The 16,764-nt window shown below is 45.7% G+C and overlaps 1 long non-coding RNA gene and 1 other non-coding gene across 2 annotated transcripts; both read left to right on the top strand.

Annotated features, from left to right (window-relative positions):
• Positions 1–591: 591 nt before the first annotated feature.
• Positions 592–4,111, top strand: LOC143689455 (uncharacterized). Its single transcript, XR_013178790.1, has 3 exons — positions 592–853; positions 1,054–2,573; positions 4,013–4,111. It is a non-coding gene; the product is annotated as an uncharacterized LOC143689455 (long non-coding RNA).
• An 8,368-nt stretch (positions 4,112–12,479) lies between these two features.
• Positions 12,480–12,670, top strand: LOC143643014 (U2 spliceosomal RNA). Its single transcript, XR_013156069.1, has one exon. It is a non-coding gene; the product is annotated as a U2 spliceosomal RNA (small nuclear RNA).
• The last annotated feature ends 4,094 nt before the right edge of the window (positions 12,671–16,764 follow it).

Raw genomic sequence — 16,764 nt, 5'->3', positions numbered from 1 at the left:
GTTTGATGCCCACAACAAAATCTGTAGGATCAACACAAAATCAAGACGTGGTGAAGTTTTAGTGACTTGCCTTAGGACACACAGTGAAAACGGTGTCCAGTTCTCTGTCACCCCACTCCCCACCCCCTATCCCACAATTCAGACGGGGACTGTTGCCCCTATAAGGTGGCATAATCGACTCTTGCATCCCAGGCTTTTCCCCATCCACTGGACGTTGTGCTGTGAGTGTTCTTTGGAAGACCCGAGCGCCTAGGGCAGATGGGGAGGGGGGACTCCAGAAGGACCCCCACTGCTGTGAGCTGCTGCCACGTCAGGGAGGATTTGCGAGGGAGGTCCGGCTTGTGAGCGTGGCTGCAGACTGGGTAAGTTATCAGCTCCCTGGAAAACAGCTCTCCCCAACCCCCACCGCCTCCCAGAAATGTCTTTTCAAAGGGGCCTGCAGAGGGAAGCTTGCTCTGAGCCTCTCGTGTTGTTTGAAGGTGGAGGGGGCCAAGGAGGAGGGCTGGAGAGCTGCCACCGGAGTGAGGCCGCCGACAGGAAAAATCTATCAATCCTGCATGCGGAACCAAATATGGTGCTGGTGCTGGATAGGAAATAAACAATGGTAACGTTGCGCGCTTGCCAACGAGACATTACAGATGAGAGCGCGGGGCAGGCCTGACGTCATCGTGTGCGGTCTGGGCTGCGCCGCCAGCAAAGCAGGTGGGCTCGTTCCAGGGTGCGGGAATTCCATATTTGTCCTTGTTGAGCCCACTTTATTTATTTATTTTTTCTGGATGCGTTCAAGGCATGAAGGGGAAACTGAGGTCTGTTTGCCGTTTTGGAGTCTTTCCTTGGCATTGCGCTTTGGCCGGTGAGCTTTCCCGAGGGCCAGGCGAGGATGGGGCTCATTCTTTGCTGTACTAACTTGCTTTGGGCAGCAGCCTTCCACACAGGGTCAGACTCTCAGTAGCAATGAGAGCAGGTGCTGCAATCAGAAATAGCAGGAACTGCTGGCTTGGGGATAAATGGTTTGAGCAGCCATTATTAAAATTTGAGTTTTACATATTGCAGGATAGCAGACGCCTTCTCATAAGGACTTGAAAACCACTTGGTTGGAGATTGCAGAGCTGAAACCTACCAATGTGAGAGCGGGTCGCGGTATTTTGTGGTCCAGAGGCGAATGATGGGTGTGGAGGGTAAGTGCAGTGGGAGCTCGAGGAAGCGAATCAGCAGTGTTTTAGCCCCTGTGCACCAGCTTCCTGGCTCTGGTTTCATGAAGGAGGTTGAATCTGTTCCTTTTTTTCTGTGACCACGTGTGCATTCAGGCTTTTCTGAAGCATGAGATTTGTCTGGAACTTGGATCTTCTAACCACACTGAAGAATCACTGCTAAGGGAGGGGTAGTGCCAGGTGGTGGTGGAAAGAGCACAGGGACTTGAGCCGGAAAGAGCTGGCTTAGAGTCTCGGCTGTGCCTCTCACCAGCGGTGAGGACTTCGAGGTCACCTAACCACATAATAAAAGGGGGGGGGGGACCTGCCCACTCAACAGGGTCTCCGTGAGAATCAGAAAGAGGTTCCCGAAAGGGTCCAATACATGGTAGGTGATCAATAAATGCAGTTCATTGAAACAAATACGATTTTTTCTAAAATTAAATGAAAAACTACCTGTAGGTTGTGATGACTAGAATTCTCCTTGCTCCTATGGTATATACAGGTTGGTGGTTCAGAGCGCTTGTGAACAGGCTGTGACTTTAAAAATGCAGATACCTTCTGCACAAGAGCTTTTCCGAGGCAAGCCAAAGGGCATCCTGTTCTGATGAGGCCGACTCTGTCTGCACTTTAATGCCTTCCCCGCCTGTCAGTCACTGAGCAGGGGCCCGGATCCGAGCTGCTTTGAAATGCCATGGCAGACCTGAGCAGGAGACCAGAATACATCGCCATCATCTTCCTGAGGGGTAGCCGCAAGGAAGAGGCTCTCAAGGTTTCAGCAAAAGCCTTTGCCGCAGTCAGCGGCCTGTGGTGTGGGGGGTTGGGAGGAGGGGGCCAGAGAAGCAGCAGCTCATGGGTTACCTGGAAGCAAAAAGCTTTCCAGTGTGTTGCCGAAGACAATGTGGTCAGCACACTTGGTGCAGGGGCGAGATGGCCAACATAGACATTCCATGCCGGACATGCTGATTTGACCTACTCCTGTTTACTCTCTGCAGTCACTGTTTGAATGGAAAAATATGAAATCCATATGCACTTGTCTCATATTGCACGGGATGGAAAAACCCTGATCCTTGGTCCCAGAAGCACAAGATCTACGAGGCCACCAGTCTAAGCTTTAAGTGTCCTGGAAAGATAATGTGCCAAAGTGGTATAAACTTTGATAGACCAAAACCTGTGAGATAAATGAGGTAACAATGGGAAATGAATTAGGACATCGCAAAAGACAGGCAAGCCATGATTAACGCAAGAGGATTAAGCCTAAAATACTACTTATTAGTTTTTTTGGTCTTTTTGCAGGCACCAGGAATTGAACCCGGGTCTCCAGATATGGCAGACAAGAACTCTGCCTGCTGAGCCACAGTTCCCTACTTATTAGTTTTAGTTGTAAGTTTACAATATGTGTTTTTCCCATAAAAAAGCTACATTAAGAACAACAGGTTAAATAAATAAAGAAAGAATAATGGGAGAATCTGATGATTATCATTCATCACCCATAAAGATCCACATTTGTACTCTGTGGCAACAAAATCAGTGAACTAAATATTAACCAGTAGAGTACATTATAAACCATTAGTTATATATTATTATCACCATAAAGTCATTACAACAGAAATACAAACTGTTTTTTATTTTCACTATTAATATTCATCAAATGTTAATGAAAATACCTAACAAATAATTATGAAAAACACATTGCTTAAGTAATAAAGATGAAAGAGATGATAATTGTTGTGAATATTTAATCTGCAAAATAAAGAATATACCATTAATAAGACTAAACTATGTCATTAAATATTTAATTTTACTTTCTCTACTAAATTTTGTTTGCATTTTGCATATTTTAAATGTAAAAGCCTTCTTAATAAGATTTGTAGTTTCAGCAACATCAAATGCCAGACCATTTAAGTTTGACTTACTGCCTTCATCAAATTGGTCAAACATCATTTTATTTATCATGAAGTGAAATGAATAACCCACTTTGAGTTTACTCTAAGTTATGCTTTATCCATTAAGAGAGTTAAATAATTGATTCTAGGTTATGCTGACAAAAATAATGCTTTCCAATGGCGAAGACTGCTTTTCTTTTCCATTTTCTTTCTTCGGTGAGAATCACACAATTTTCCACAATTACTGCTTTTTGCATAGGAGAATATTCTGCCCTTGTTTCTCAGTAGCTTAGCTTGCTGTGGAAAATATCCCATACCATTCACAATCAGATATGTTCATTTCCTCAGAGCTGACCCCCTTCACTCATAACTCCTGTTTCTGAAAAAATCTCACTTCATTTGCTTAAGATGACAGTAAGTTAGGTTCCTAGTACTGCTGAGTTGCACTCAAGGGTAGCCCCGAACCTCATCTTGGCACATGAGAGCCTCCATCTCAGGTGTCGAGTGCAGGGCATAGCCGTATTGCTCTGTGGCATGCTGGAGTGGCTCATCCTAGTTCGTGAGACCCAACTTTGTTCATCTTTTCTGAACCCCACCTCAGTGACTTCATATTCGGAGCTGAAAATCAGCCATAAAGAATTTACACCACAGGAATTGGCAAATGCTACAAATCGGGACTTCATCTCTCCTCCTGCCCCAGAGAGCTACTAGTTAAACATTTACCAGTGCACTGCTGCACACGTGTTCAGGATTCAGGATACTAAGTCCACTTCTCTCCCACCATCTCCTTGTGTGCCCCTTCCCTCCCTGAGCCTCTGATGATCCAAAGGTCTCTGGGAAGAGGACAAATGCTCTGCAGTCATGAGCAGACCTGGGTGCCTAACACTGGAGCACCCTTGCATCCGTGTCTCCTAACCCTCTCTTATTCCTGTTCAGGTAGCTGAGGCAGTGGGGTAGATGCCCATGCTAAGCTTGCAAGCCAATTCCTTACCCTTTGCTGACTTTAAAATAAAGAGCTCTTTGTTGGGAGAGGTAAGTACCTCCTTTCCTGTGCTTCTTCTAAAGGCATTGCTGCTCTGACAATACCTCAACCTGGGCTCAGAGGGCCAAGAAGGAAGCTGGATAAGGGCAGGGTAACCAGCTGTCTGGGAGTGCCACGCACTGAGAGGTGTCCTGGGATGTGGGGATTTTCTGGGCAGTCCAGGGCAAACCCGGATGGTGGATCACCCTAAGCAACCTGACCTCTGATCGCTACTGTCCGTGAGGGTAGGAACAGTGCCAGCTGAGCTCTGGAGAGGCAGATCACCTGGAAGACAAAGAAGTCTCCCTGCAAAACCTCTTCCTCTCCCTGGCAATAGCTGAAAAGAATAAGAAAAGGCAGAAAAAGAACCCACAGAGTCCCAAGGAGAAGTATGTCTCCATCCTTGGACGTACGCAATAGGTCTGAAGCTCAGTCTTTCATCCATTAGGAATTCAGATACTTAATCTACAGGGTTGTTTTGGTTTTCTTTTTGTTTTTTTGTTTTTTTTTTCCCAAAGCGAAAGCACCCACAGACACTTGAGTAGGAGCCTGTGGGAATGCTAGCCTTTGCCTTCCTTGCTGCTGTCAGGGCTTCTGGCAATCCCCAGCCCTGTGCTGTCAGGCTCATCGTTATTCCTGGGCTGTAAGTCCTCTCAAAGTTTCTCAGTCACCAGAAACATGCTCCTCTGGGTTTTCCTTTCCAACTTTGCTAATGGTGCTGTGACTCGCATACTAATTCGGCCCTCCAGGCTGCCGTGGGCCCTCCAGATCAGCATCTCCCTGCTACACAAGCGAGAGCTTCCTGACTCCCTCGGCAACCTCGGCTGTGCTTTCTTCACAAGACATGCTGCCCTTTTATAGATGGTGCATTTGTGGAATAGGCTAACTTTCCATTTCACAAGGATGAGCAGGCCTAGAATAATAATGGGGTGAGTCTCTCCGACTTCTTCATGCTTAAACTTGACTTACAACAGAGCCATTTTTCACAGGGTTCCCCTGTTTCCTCATCTCTGCAGTGGAGGAGTCAGGCTGTGGGTGGCCCTGGTGTTGGGATAATGGTGGGGTTTAGGTGATCGCCTTACTCTTGAGGGGTCTTTGTCTATGCAGTGGGGACTAAGTGTTCCGGCTTGAAGCCCATTGTTTTGGTTTGCTAAAGTTGCCAGAATGCAACATACCAGAAATGGATTGACTTTTATAAAGGGAATTTATTAAGTTACAAATTCATTGTTCTAAGGTCATGAAAATGTCCGAATGAAGGCATCAACAAGAGGATACCTTCACTCTAGAAAGGCCGATCACTTTCAGGGTTTCTTTGTCCCATGGGAAGGCACACGGCAACGACTCCGGCCCTTGCTCCTGGGTTTCATTACTTTCAGCTCCTGGTTCCAATGGACTCCTCTCTGAGCTTCTGTGGGCCCTCACTTAGCTTCTCTGGGACAAAGTCTACATTTCATCTTTTAGCTTAGCATTTCCAAATGTCCGTGTCTTGGTGTCATTTCTCTGCTCTCCGTGTCAGTTCTGAGCTCTCGCTCTCTATGAGCTCTGCTAAGGACTTCAGCAAAGTAACTGAGACCCACCTTGAATGGGCAGGGTCACATCTGCATCTAAGCAAAAGGTCACACCCACAATTGGGTGGGCTACATCTCCATGGGAACAATTTAATCAAAAGATTCTACCCCACAATAAATCTGACCCCCACAAGATTGGATTAGGACTAAAAGAACATGGCTTTTCTGGGGTACATAACAGTTTCAAATCAGCACCCCTATTTTGTCAATCTGCAAGAAGCTGATTAAATATCTCTGAGGATTCAGGGGGTGAGGAATGTGATTTCCATTCCAGCTTAAGGCCTTATGGCTCATCCTCATTTTCTCCCTCCTGCTGCCCACCATTTTACATTATAAAAGTAAATGGGTCTGTTTGACGGTGGCTCAGTGGCAGAGTTCTTGCCCACCATGCCGGAGACCTGGGTTCGATTCTTGGTGCCTGCTCGGGGTCCCCTTCTCTAGGATGTCTTCCGTGGCCTCCCCAGTTGAGTTAGAGGCTCCTTCTCTAGATGTACCTAAAACTGTGCATAAGTCTTTCATTGCAGTGTACTCATCTGGTTTCTCTCTTTCTCCTCCTCCAGATATGGGATGCCTCGATGGAGAGGACCCTGTCTCATCATCTCCTGCAGCTCTAAAAGTGCTTTGAACACAGCAAATATCTAATAAATGCCTAGGAATGTTCCGAATGAATGGAGAACTACCTACCTTCCTTTGAAACCCAGCTCAGGTCTTATCTCTTTCAGGAAGTTTTTGTTTTGTTTTGTTTTTTGGGGGGATGGTTTTCACTGGGGCTATCTTTACATTTCAGTATGATTTTTGGAAATAGTTAATGTGACATAATTAATAACAATACCTAGTATGTAGAGTGCACTTACAACTTGCCAGGCACTGCTTTAAATATTTTACCCCATTCTGTAACTGAATTCTCACAACAGCACATGAATTAGGTTCTATTATTATCATCCCCACTTTCCAGATCATGTAACTGAGGCACAGAGAAATTAAGAAATTTACTTAAATTAACTTATCTCAAAAGTGGTGATGTCAGGATTGAGAGACCCATCCAGGCTGGCCGTAGACCTGCCCTCTTACTCCTGATGCCCTCTGGTTCCAATTTTTATATTGGTGGCACATTGGATGAAAGTTGTAGAGCAGCACTGTCCATAGAACTTACTGGGATGACGAAAAGGGTCTACAGCTGTACTGTCCAATAAATAGCCACTAACCACATGTGGCTATTAAAACCTTGAAATGTGGCCAGTGTAACTGAGAAAATACATTTTTAATTTTAATTATTTAAAACTTAAATAGCCACATGGTTAGTGGTTATCTTATTGGACAGTGCAGTTTTAGAACATAAAGGACATAGTATAGTCATTCCTTTTCTAAATATTTCACCCTGTAGCCATGGCCATCAAAAGAAGGAAACTTTCAGAATGACTGGGTCATAGTAACTTACTGAAATGGGAAAACATCCAAAACTATTAGCTTGGAGTGAATTGGTGAAGTAAATCTGATCCTAGTCCTTAGAATCTCATTTCTAACTCTAGTGGCTCTCTGACCACGTGAAATATGTACAGTTCTATTTTCTTCATTCACAGAGGCCTTGCAGAGATTAGCTACTCAAGAGGAGACCGGTAAAGGAGAACAAGGGTGAGGGATGGGACGGGAGCTACCACTTATCAAGCGCCTATTATATGTTGGACCAGGTGTTGGGCACTATCTTTTTTAATCCTAAGAACAATTTTGTGACCTAGTTGGTAGAATTTCCATTTCACTGTTGAAGAAAACTCAGCAACGTTAAGGAACTGTCTCAGGAACTGGCACTGAGAAAGTAACAGAAGCATGACTCAAACTGGGTTTGTCTGATTCCAACTGGCTGGTGTGGTTAGGCTGTTAATGAAAATTCTCATTCTTTTTAATTACAGGGTATTCACTGTATAATGGCAAAAGGGGAGTATTAAAGACTGTGTCAAAATTCTTACTTCTTTGCATTTCCCAGCTCTGTGATGGAAAATCTGCCCTGTCCAATACAATGGCCATAAGCAATATGTGGCTATTGAGCCTTTGAAACGTGGCTGGTCCAAACTGTGCTATGTTGGAAGTATCGAGGACATACCAAATTTCAAAGATTTAGCATGAAAAAAGAGCATAAAAATATTTTTATATTATATTGATAATACTTTTAGCTATGTTGGAGTTAAGTAAAATATATTACTGAAATTTATTTTACCTGCTTCTTTTTACTTTCTTAATGTGGCTACTAGAAAACTTAAATGATATATGTGCTGGATAGAACTGTTCTACTGGTCGTCTGTATTGGTGAGCCCTGGATAAAAGATCGATGGGCTGTTAAAGTTCAACTCAGCCTGAGAAAATGCTCTGATTCCATTAATACCCACATAGAAACAAGGTGAAGTTGGGGAGGTAAAAACAACAATTTTGGCCTCTACCTTTCTCCTGGCCCCTCTGGGGTCGCCACAGGACACCAGCTGCAGTAACCTGCATTCTTTCCAGCCTCACACAGGGCTCTTGACACTCCGCAATGTTTTTGTCTAAAACGGCACTATCATTTCTTTCTTGAGTAAAGTGCTTCGTCACTGCTCCCTGTCTGGGAGGAAGGTAGGAGATGAAACCATGACACAGAAAAATTATCTCATCTCTCCAAGGTCGTTTCCAAAGGCTGGGGCCAAACTGAGCAGAGCCCGCCACCCTGAGCAGCCTTGAAATTCTCACTCAGCTGATGATCTTTCCCGCAGGTAAGCAAATTCAATAAACAGACTTATGGGGGAAAGGGATTGCAATATCTGAAAGTACCTGACCCCTCTCGTGATCATAGTATTGAACATTTATTGGACTCAATAGCTTGTTCTTTCCTATTGGAGATTGAAAGTGCTCGAGTATTCCTCTTTGATGATCTAAAAGTGTTAGGTGCCTTTTACTCTTTCCTCTTTTTATCCAACCCTCTCCTTTCTCTGTGCTGCTTTTACACCAGTTTCCATAGTAACAATCTCTATTGTATCCCTGGCTGTGAAGAGAAATCAGGCAGATGTTACTAGGGATCCAACACCTTCCAGTAGCTATTTTGATGCACAGTCTCTTTATCCCTGCACTAATTTTCTTGTCCTTTTCTTCTCCCTGCACACGTCCCTTCCCTCCCAGCACCTCCAAGCCTTTTAGAATGGTTACGTCTCTCTCCTCAGTATAAGCCTGGGGGTTGGGCAGGAAGAAAGGTATTGCTGGGACAGGAGGGAGAAATCTCTAGATTTCATTATGAATCTTAATCCTTCAGGTGGCTTCAGACACAATGACGGGCCTAAGTCCCAGACACCATGGGCTGAACAAAAAAGCTCTAGAGGATAGTATCCAAGGCATCAAGACCCGAGAGCAATGAGGGCCAGGCTCTTAAATGTCCATTAGACGAGCACCCTTTGGAGAATAAGCAGAGACCATCTTGGCCATCTTTACCATAAACCTGGACCACACTCTACTTTAGATGCCCCTCATCTCCATTCTAGCCTCATGAAAAGCTTATGAGCTTCTCTGTGTGTTTGGACATCTTCATTCTGCGCTTTTCCCCAAGCCATCTTTCTTTATTGGTTTGGAGAGCATGGCAGGGATGGAAATGCAAAACATACACATACTTATCACAGCCTTGAAGATCTGCAACAGCACAAACACCCACCTTTCTCTCCCAGGGTCAGGGCAAGGGTCAGCTGGCAACCTGGGAAGGCAGCAGTAAATTGTGCTTCATTGGTCATCTCCCATCATCGTTTGATGAGTTCTTTGCCTCCCATTTCTCCTTGGAACTGGACATTATTCTTTTGATTATACAAGCCTGACAGCCTGATCATAATAAACATGTAACAGAAAAGAAGCTATTCCTTTCCAGCAGCATTATTTATTCACCTAAAGCAAGGGCTGAGCTATATTTAGCATATGATGTCAGTGGGTTGTTTGGATTCTTGGCAATTGGCAGGAAGCCACCTCTCACATGATATATGAAATCACTGATAAATGCTTCTTTTCACCAAAAGAGAAACAGCTTAATAAATGCGGCCCTTTTCTGCTTTCATCTTTCCTCCCTTCCCCTCGCCCTCCCTCCCTCCCCCTCCTGCACCATTCTTCCTACCAGCCAGCCTCCCCTCTCCCCACCTCCTCCCGCCCCTTCCACGTCTGGGATTTGTCTTTCCGTGGCACAGCTCAGCAGAGCCTGTGAAGTGGAAATGAGTTGCTCAGTATCACAGATCAAAATGAGGCTGTTGGGATGCTCAGGATGTTTCTTTCCTCTCCTAGAGCCTGGAAGGCTGCCAAAGTGCTAGTGAGTCAGACACACACGCACAAAAAGGCAAATCTATATAGCAGTGGCTTTATTGGGGCCCAGTATTTATGGCAGAGCACTAGCTCTGGGTTGCTGTTTTGCAGGCGAAGATGGGAAATAGATAGTGATTCAGGATTGCCATTAAGTGTGAAAACAGCCCCTGTACAGATTGTGTGCAATAAACCAAGTACAGAGAGAAGCTGTAAGGAGCTCTGGATTTGCCATGCCGGATCAGCCTCCAGGCCCATCAAATTCAAGCTCCTGATTTGTGTGCTGGTTCATACCTGATGTTCGAACAAAAAGGGATCTCTCTGCTTTCCCTCTGTCTGCCCCATCGTGCACTTGGTCCATTATAGAAAGCTGTGGAGGGGTTGGGCAAGGATGTGTGCGTGGAATTAAATTAATTCTTGCCCTCCTGTGGAGTCAGTTTATATGGCCCAAAGCACAAGATTTAATTACGCTTATCTGAGCTCATGTAAAAACCAGTGTCATTATTGATCATGAATTCACACAGTCCCTTTCGAAATCAGCTGTAACATTTAACTCCGCGACCCCTATCAGGTTGATTGTCTTCCTGGAGGTAGGAAATGACGGAAGCAACAGCTCCCAGGGGTGGTTTGTTTTGTTTGCATTTATCTGTCCTCGGTTTCATCCAGTGGTCCTCTGTTCTGACATCATTGAAAGATGTTGTGAACACAAGGGAAGGGATTGTTTTTTTAACCCTTCATTATCTTGGATACCTTCATTAAGTTGCCTTCTAACATATGTCCATTCAAAGCTTGGGTGATAGAATCACATCATGTGAAGGACTCAGAGAGTTTCAGAAGCACCACAGTGACACTGACTGTCCATCCTCCCCTACCCACGCATGGGCCTGGCCCCACTATATAACACTTTCCTCATCTTGGATGGGAGAAATAAACAAGACAAAAAAAAGGAAGGAGGGAAGGAGAGAGAGCAAGCCAAATCATCTGTACTCTTTGTGCATTGCCTCGATTTCTTCTTGAGGTGAGGAATAGATGGATGGAAGGATGAATAGGCAGACTAATAGGTGAAAAGATGGATGGATGCACCCATTCACGAATTCATCAGTCAGTAGGAAATCCCACAAACCCAACCGTTCTTCCATCTAGTCTTCAAATTACCATTCACCTGGGGCGCCATAATGGGAACTGCGTATGAGTAGAAGTCTCTTTATTTATTGCTTTTTTCTTTTTCTTTCTTAAAATGAGATGTATTGGACTCAGTTAACTTTGAAGGTCTCTTTCAGCCTCTGAAATTCTAAGGTTCTATAATTGCAAGATTCTGCGACTTTGTGGGTCACCCAGGGGGAATTAACTCCTTTCTGGACAGCAACTCCACCCCACCATCACCCCCACCCCCACTTTCCCCGGAGACTGTGACTCCACCTCAGAGCTAGGGTCCCCTTGTCAGAGAGAGATGGCTGGGGAGCACGTGAGATATATAGGAGACTTCTCTGGGCCTTGGAAGAGCCAATAAATTCCCCTCCACTGGGGAGACTGCTCACCTAGGGTCAGGATTATCTTCATCATGACGGTGATTTCTCTGATTTATACAAGGAACAGTTCTTTTGACCCAAGCTGTTCAGCAAATTTGCTACTATTCCTGCCAACCCCAGAGCTCCATAGAATAGCGAGGTAGCATCTAGCAGAGCATCACATGATGGACACCACCCATTCGCTCAGCTTCAGGTGCTGGCCCAACTTCTCCAAAAGCTGGGAGGCCAGCACGGTCATCGACTCCATCAAGGGAGGCAGGATTTCTGAGGTGCCTTCACCTCCAATTCCTTCTCCACCCAGTTAACTTCTCAACTACCACAGGAAAGCACCTTACAGTTTGCAAGACACATAATCTCACTGAATCTCAACATTATTATTTTCATTCCACAGAATGGAGAACATGAGAAGAGAGGTGAAGCGACTAGACATGCAATTTGCAAGTGGAGAAAACCAGACTCAACCCAGCTTTTGATTCCAATTGAAAGAAGCTGACATTCAATAAGCAATTATTATCTGCCAGGCATCATTCTAACTGCACTGTCTATTGATTGGATTTTCCCAACAGCTCCATGAGGGAGTTTTATTGCTATCCCAGTTTAATGGGCAAGGAAAGCCAGGCACGTGCACCAAATCCCACAGGGCTGGGACTGGGATTTGAAGCGAGGCTGGAGCCCATGATCTTATTCCCCCACTCCCCTGCCTCCTACACATCCAGACTCTTTCCACTAATGCCACCCTCTCCTCCCAGACCCCCACCCCCAACACATGCTACACACCCACACTATACAGTCTCTCTCTTGAGACTATGACTAATTATCCCATCAGTCAGAGTAACTGAAGGCTCTAAGAAGTTTTCATGAAGACTTGAAAATGGAAAACAGAGAAATCTCCAAAGCGAGAAAGTTCTCAAAATGAGGTCGAGGGAGCTAGAAAGAAGCATCACTTACAAACTAGGATTGGCGCTGGGTGGCCCAGCTGATCAGAAGGGACCCTGATCGCTTCTCGGCCTTTTGGCTAAGATCAAGTGTAGTATCTGTTCTTATCAGTTTAATATCTGATGCGTCCTCTGTCCGAGGACAATATATTAAATGGATTTTTGGAGCAGGGAGATGGAATAGGAGCTTGCTCTGTCCACTCCACGCATCGACCTGGTATTGCAGTACTTCCAGGAACGGTGCACCAAAATAAAAAAGAAAAAAAAAAAAAAAAGAAGGGACCCTGAGGTCTTCTTTTCTTCTGAAGCTTTCATCTGGGCTCACAGTGTGATTTTCTTTTCCTCTGTTCCTACATTACAAACTGGACCCTGGTTTGCCATCCCCATTATCTTCCAAATGTGGGGAATACATTCATTCAATAAAGTGTTATTGAGTGCCAGACACTGTGCCAGGGGCCAAACATTGAAAGATGAGAAGGAAGGCAGGCCCTGCCCTCAAAGAACTCAGAGTCTGACAGGAGGGACCAATCTGCCCATCAATATACTAGTCAGTATCACACTTAGTGATAAGAGCAGCCAGCCCAACTTCCCTGTCAACTCTGCTTGGGAAATGCTAGAACTCTGGGGAGGGTAAAAGTTGACCTGGGGCTGAAAAGAAAGTATGAGTCCACAGATGGAAAAACAAGGGAAGGGCATCCAGGCAGAGGGAACAGCATGTGCAAATGCACAGAGCAGTCAGAACATTCGGTTCTATGTGGCTATATCCTAGAGCATATTGGGTCATGGTAAGAAAGGCTCATAGGCAGGTGGACTACATCATGAACAGTCTCAGATGTCCTACCAACAAGCTTGGATCTGTTCATCTAGAAATTCCCTGCCTTGCCCTTATGCCATCTCATCAATATTTCTGAAACTTAGTGAGCAATGTGTGAGGGTCTCTGAAATACTCCATGCAGTTATTAAGTCTTGTTTTGTACCAAGTACTGGGAAGGAGCTTTGAGGCACATGGACGAGGTTAGATATTGGTCCCTGAACTCAAGGAACTTATAATCTACTTGAGAAGACAAGATTAAGTATATGAAACATTAGAGGACATCCCCAGGGAGAATAATGAAATGTCGAGCAATGTGGCATCGATAGTAAGTGTGGAGAGTGGTAGTGAAGGGAAGAGATTAGGGCACCTCCTTGGACAGTTTTATAAATCAGGAAAAGTAATCACTTCCCATGCTAGACTCAGGACAACCAGCTCCACTGACCTTTCCATGAATCTTCTGTCCTTTTCCTCAGCAGATTCTCTGAGCACAGCCTTCACCAGCTTTCATCAGCTGAGTGCTATTTTTTCCCCTTTGGCCTGTACTTATTAGCTGAATTTCACCTTCCTGAGCTGGGCCTGATCTGAACCCCCGGCATGTTTAAGCCCATACTGAGCTTCAGAGCGTCCAACTTTTGGGGTCTGCCTAAAACCACCCCAACTGTGCTAATGTGGTCGAGGGGATAAATATATTCTAATAAATGTTTGAACGATGGGGCTGTCAAATGTGAAGTATTATGTTAAAAGCAGCTCTTTATTTCAGCCAAGGCTGGTAATTCATTATTAATTCCTTTGAATGCACTTGTTTGTATCTGGTAGAGATTTCCTTGAAGTGTTGATCAGTGTTTCTAATATTGTTGCTTCAGAGCAAAGTGGGCTTTTGTGTGTGTCTATTACAGATGCATTAACCACATGCGTGTCCCATCTTCTCCCTTACACCACGCAGCTAGAGTGATTGCAGCATGACATTTTAAACCCAAAAGCAAATTACAGCAAGGAATTAGTGTGAAATTACTCTCCTCCTCTCAGAGTTCCTTTGAAAAGTCAGGCAGCAGCGCCCAGGATGAAAGTTCCCTGTCAAACAAGCCCATTCAAGCTTGCAATTCCGCTGTCATTTGCCCAACGGGCTTGGGATAAAGAGCAAGGGTAAAAAAATCTGCCAAAAATAGTGCCACTGAGAAACCTAAACCGCCACAAAATCAGGAGCCAACAGAGCCCGGCTGTACCGCACTCTCCCGGCGAGATTGCTGCATCACGGGCTTGTCCTGGCTGAGATGTTGTTTCAGGAGGCGTGACCTCAGCTTTCAGCACCAAAGAGACCGAGAGAGGAAGGACAGCAGAGGGTAGGGAGCCGCAGCTCTGAATCCCTGAAGAAAGAAAAGGGAGAACAAAGTTTACATTGAAAATCTTGACTTTCCAAACAGCATGTTGAGACAGCTCGCAGTGGACAGGTTTGCTGCAAGTCTGGGACTTACCCGGGGCCCCGCAGCCTGGAGATTCATTTAGAAAGAATATAACGAGCTTCCTTCTCCCTGGTGCCCAGGCTGCTCCCTATTTGTAGTCTTTGTAGACCGGCAATACTCTGGGTGGTGCCCTGAGGCCTGAAAGAGGGAGTGTCTCTTTTTCTGCCAGCGAGTGATTTAGACCCAGAAGAAATGGAAGCAAGGCTGTCAACCCCTGAGCCATTACAAAAACAGAGGCCCTAACAGTTTGGTAGCGGGCACGATGGGTCAAAGGGAAAGGCCCGGGGCGGGTCCGTGTACAGATTCAGACTCTGCCACTCGAAGTCGAGGTTTACTGTGCTGCTGGGGGTTAGGTGCTTACCCCCAGAGCCTCTCGCTTAACCCTGCTCATCGCCCTAACAGGTAGGGATTATGCACTCCATCGCGTAGGTGGGGACCACGAGTCTGTGAAAGGTTAAATAACCTGCCCCAGTTGCTGCTGCTGGTAAGTGATTGAGCCAGCAATTAAGTCCAGGTCTTCGGAATCGAAGTCCAGCAGCCTTGTGCAAAAAGCCGGCCTGCTGTCCGAGGCAGGGGCCGCCGTGCAGATGGGAAAGTGTTTCTGCGGTCTCTTTTTATCTCCCGTATGGCACTTGCCCGGACTGAGTTTTTGTCCCCGTCTTTCTCTTCTCCAACCCCCACCACCCATTTACCAGGAGGAACAACGCACTTAACGAACCAAATTTTTAAAGTGGCCACAGATATTTATCTGGCAACCATACAACTTGATTTGTGTTTTGCTTATACAAACCTCAAATTAAACGACTGGAGTCGCTGGGAGGATTAAAACATGGTAACCTTTTCACTGCAAGGGCTCTTCTAGGGGCCACCGCTGAAAGGACCCTCTCTTGCTTACCAAGCCCTAATTAGAACAATAATGGTCGCTGCTATCATCATTATCATCGTTTCGTTAGACTTTACATTGTGTGTTGCTTCTGATCACTCATCAATTAGAGAACTCACCTGGCTTTTCTCCCTCCCCCTGTCTACTCAGAACAGACTATTCAAAGCAGTGTTTTCCTTGGGGGAGGTTTCCCTGAGGACCCTTTTCTTTGACATCGTTAAACAGCTGTCACATCATCCCAGTTGTTTTTCAAGAAGGAAGTCCCCAGGGTTTTGCCGAGGTGCCCTTGAACTTGACCCCGCCATGTTGCTTTGTTCACTTTCACCTCCCCCTGGGAAAGGGGTGCCAAAGCCTGGGCGCCCAGGGGTGGATCCTGGCAGGCGTTCCGTCTTACAGCTCATCACCTGTTGTTTTCTACCCAGAACATACGTTTGGACATGTAGAGATTTCAGTGTTTCCTGCAAAGGCAAACTCCTTTGGAGGAGTCCAAGCAGTTGGTCTCTTTTGTCCCGAGCAGCTTCAAGCCCCAGGGAAGTCTGTCAGCACAGGCATTTTAGAGGAGAGCACATGGGTAAATGCTTTAGGTAGTGGGAGGGAGGGGATCACTCAGCACCTTACCCTGGGTGTAACATTTGCCAAGTGCTTTTAGATAACCTCTGGTAGCGATTCCTCCTAAACGTCCTTAGGAGGCGGCTGGGAATGGTTGGCCTCCTTTTGAGAATAGAACCGACACAGAAACATCTTCAGGGACACATTCCCAGACTGAGAAGGGGCCATGCCCTTAGTACCAGAGTATCTTTTTTTTTTTTTTTACCCTTAGCCACCTTCCCCTTTCACCCCTGACCCCGCATGCATCCAGAAGCACACTGGGGAAGACGATGCTGGAGCATAACTTTAACCCAGGAATTGTCTAAAGCATTAACTTGCTGCCAGCCAGGTTGAGGGTCTGAGTCGCTGCCCCGTGGCAGGTGCAGGTTCCGCAGGGTTAAGTGATGTGCAGGAAATCACAGTGCCAGTTAGCACCCGGAAAAGGAGCCTTCATAGTCCTGTCCACTCCCCATCCCCCGGCCAGCTTTGAAGAAAGATTTTAAAAAAAATATATTTCTGTTGACATATCTTCGCACGCATACAGCCCACGCACGGGATACAATCAGTGGCTCACGATATCACCACATAGTTGTATATTCA

The sequence above is a fragment of the Tamandua tetradactyla genome, chromosome 7 (assembly GCF_023851605.1).
Source record: "Tamandua tetradactyla isolate mTamTet1 chromosome 7, mTamTet1.pri, whole genome shotgun sequence".
In the NCBI taxonomy this organism is placed as follows: Eukaryota; Metazoa; Chordata; class Mammalia; order Pilosa; family Myrmecophagidae; genus Tamandua; species Tamandua tetradactyla.
Note: the sequence above shows the minus strand (reverse complement) of the source record. Positions and strands in the feature narration are given on the sequence as shown.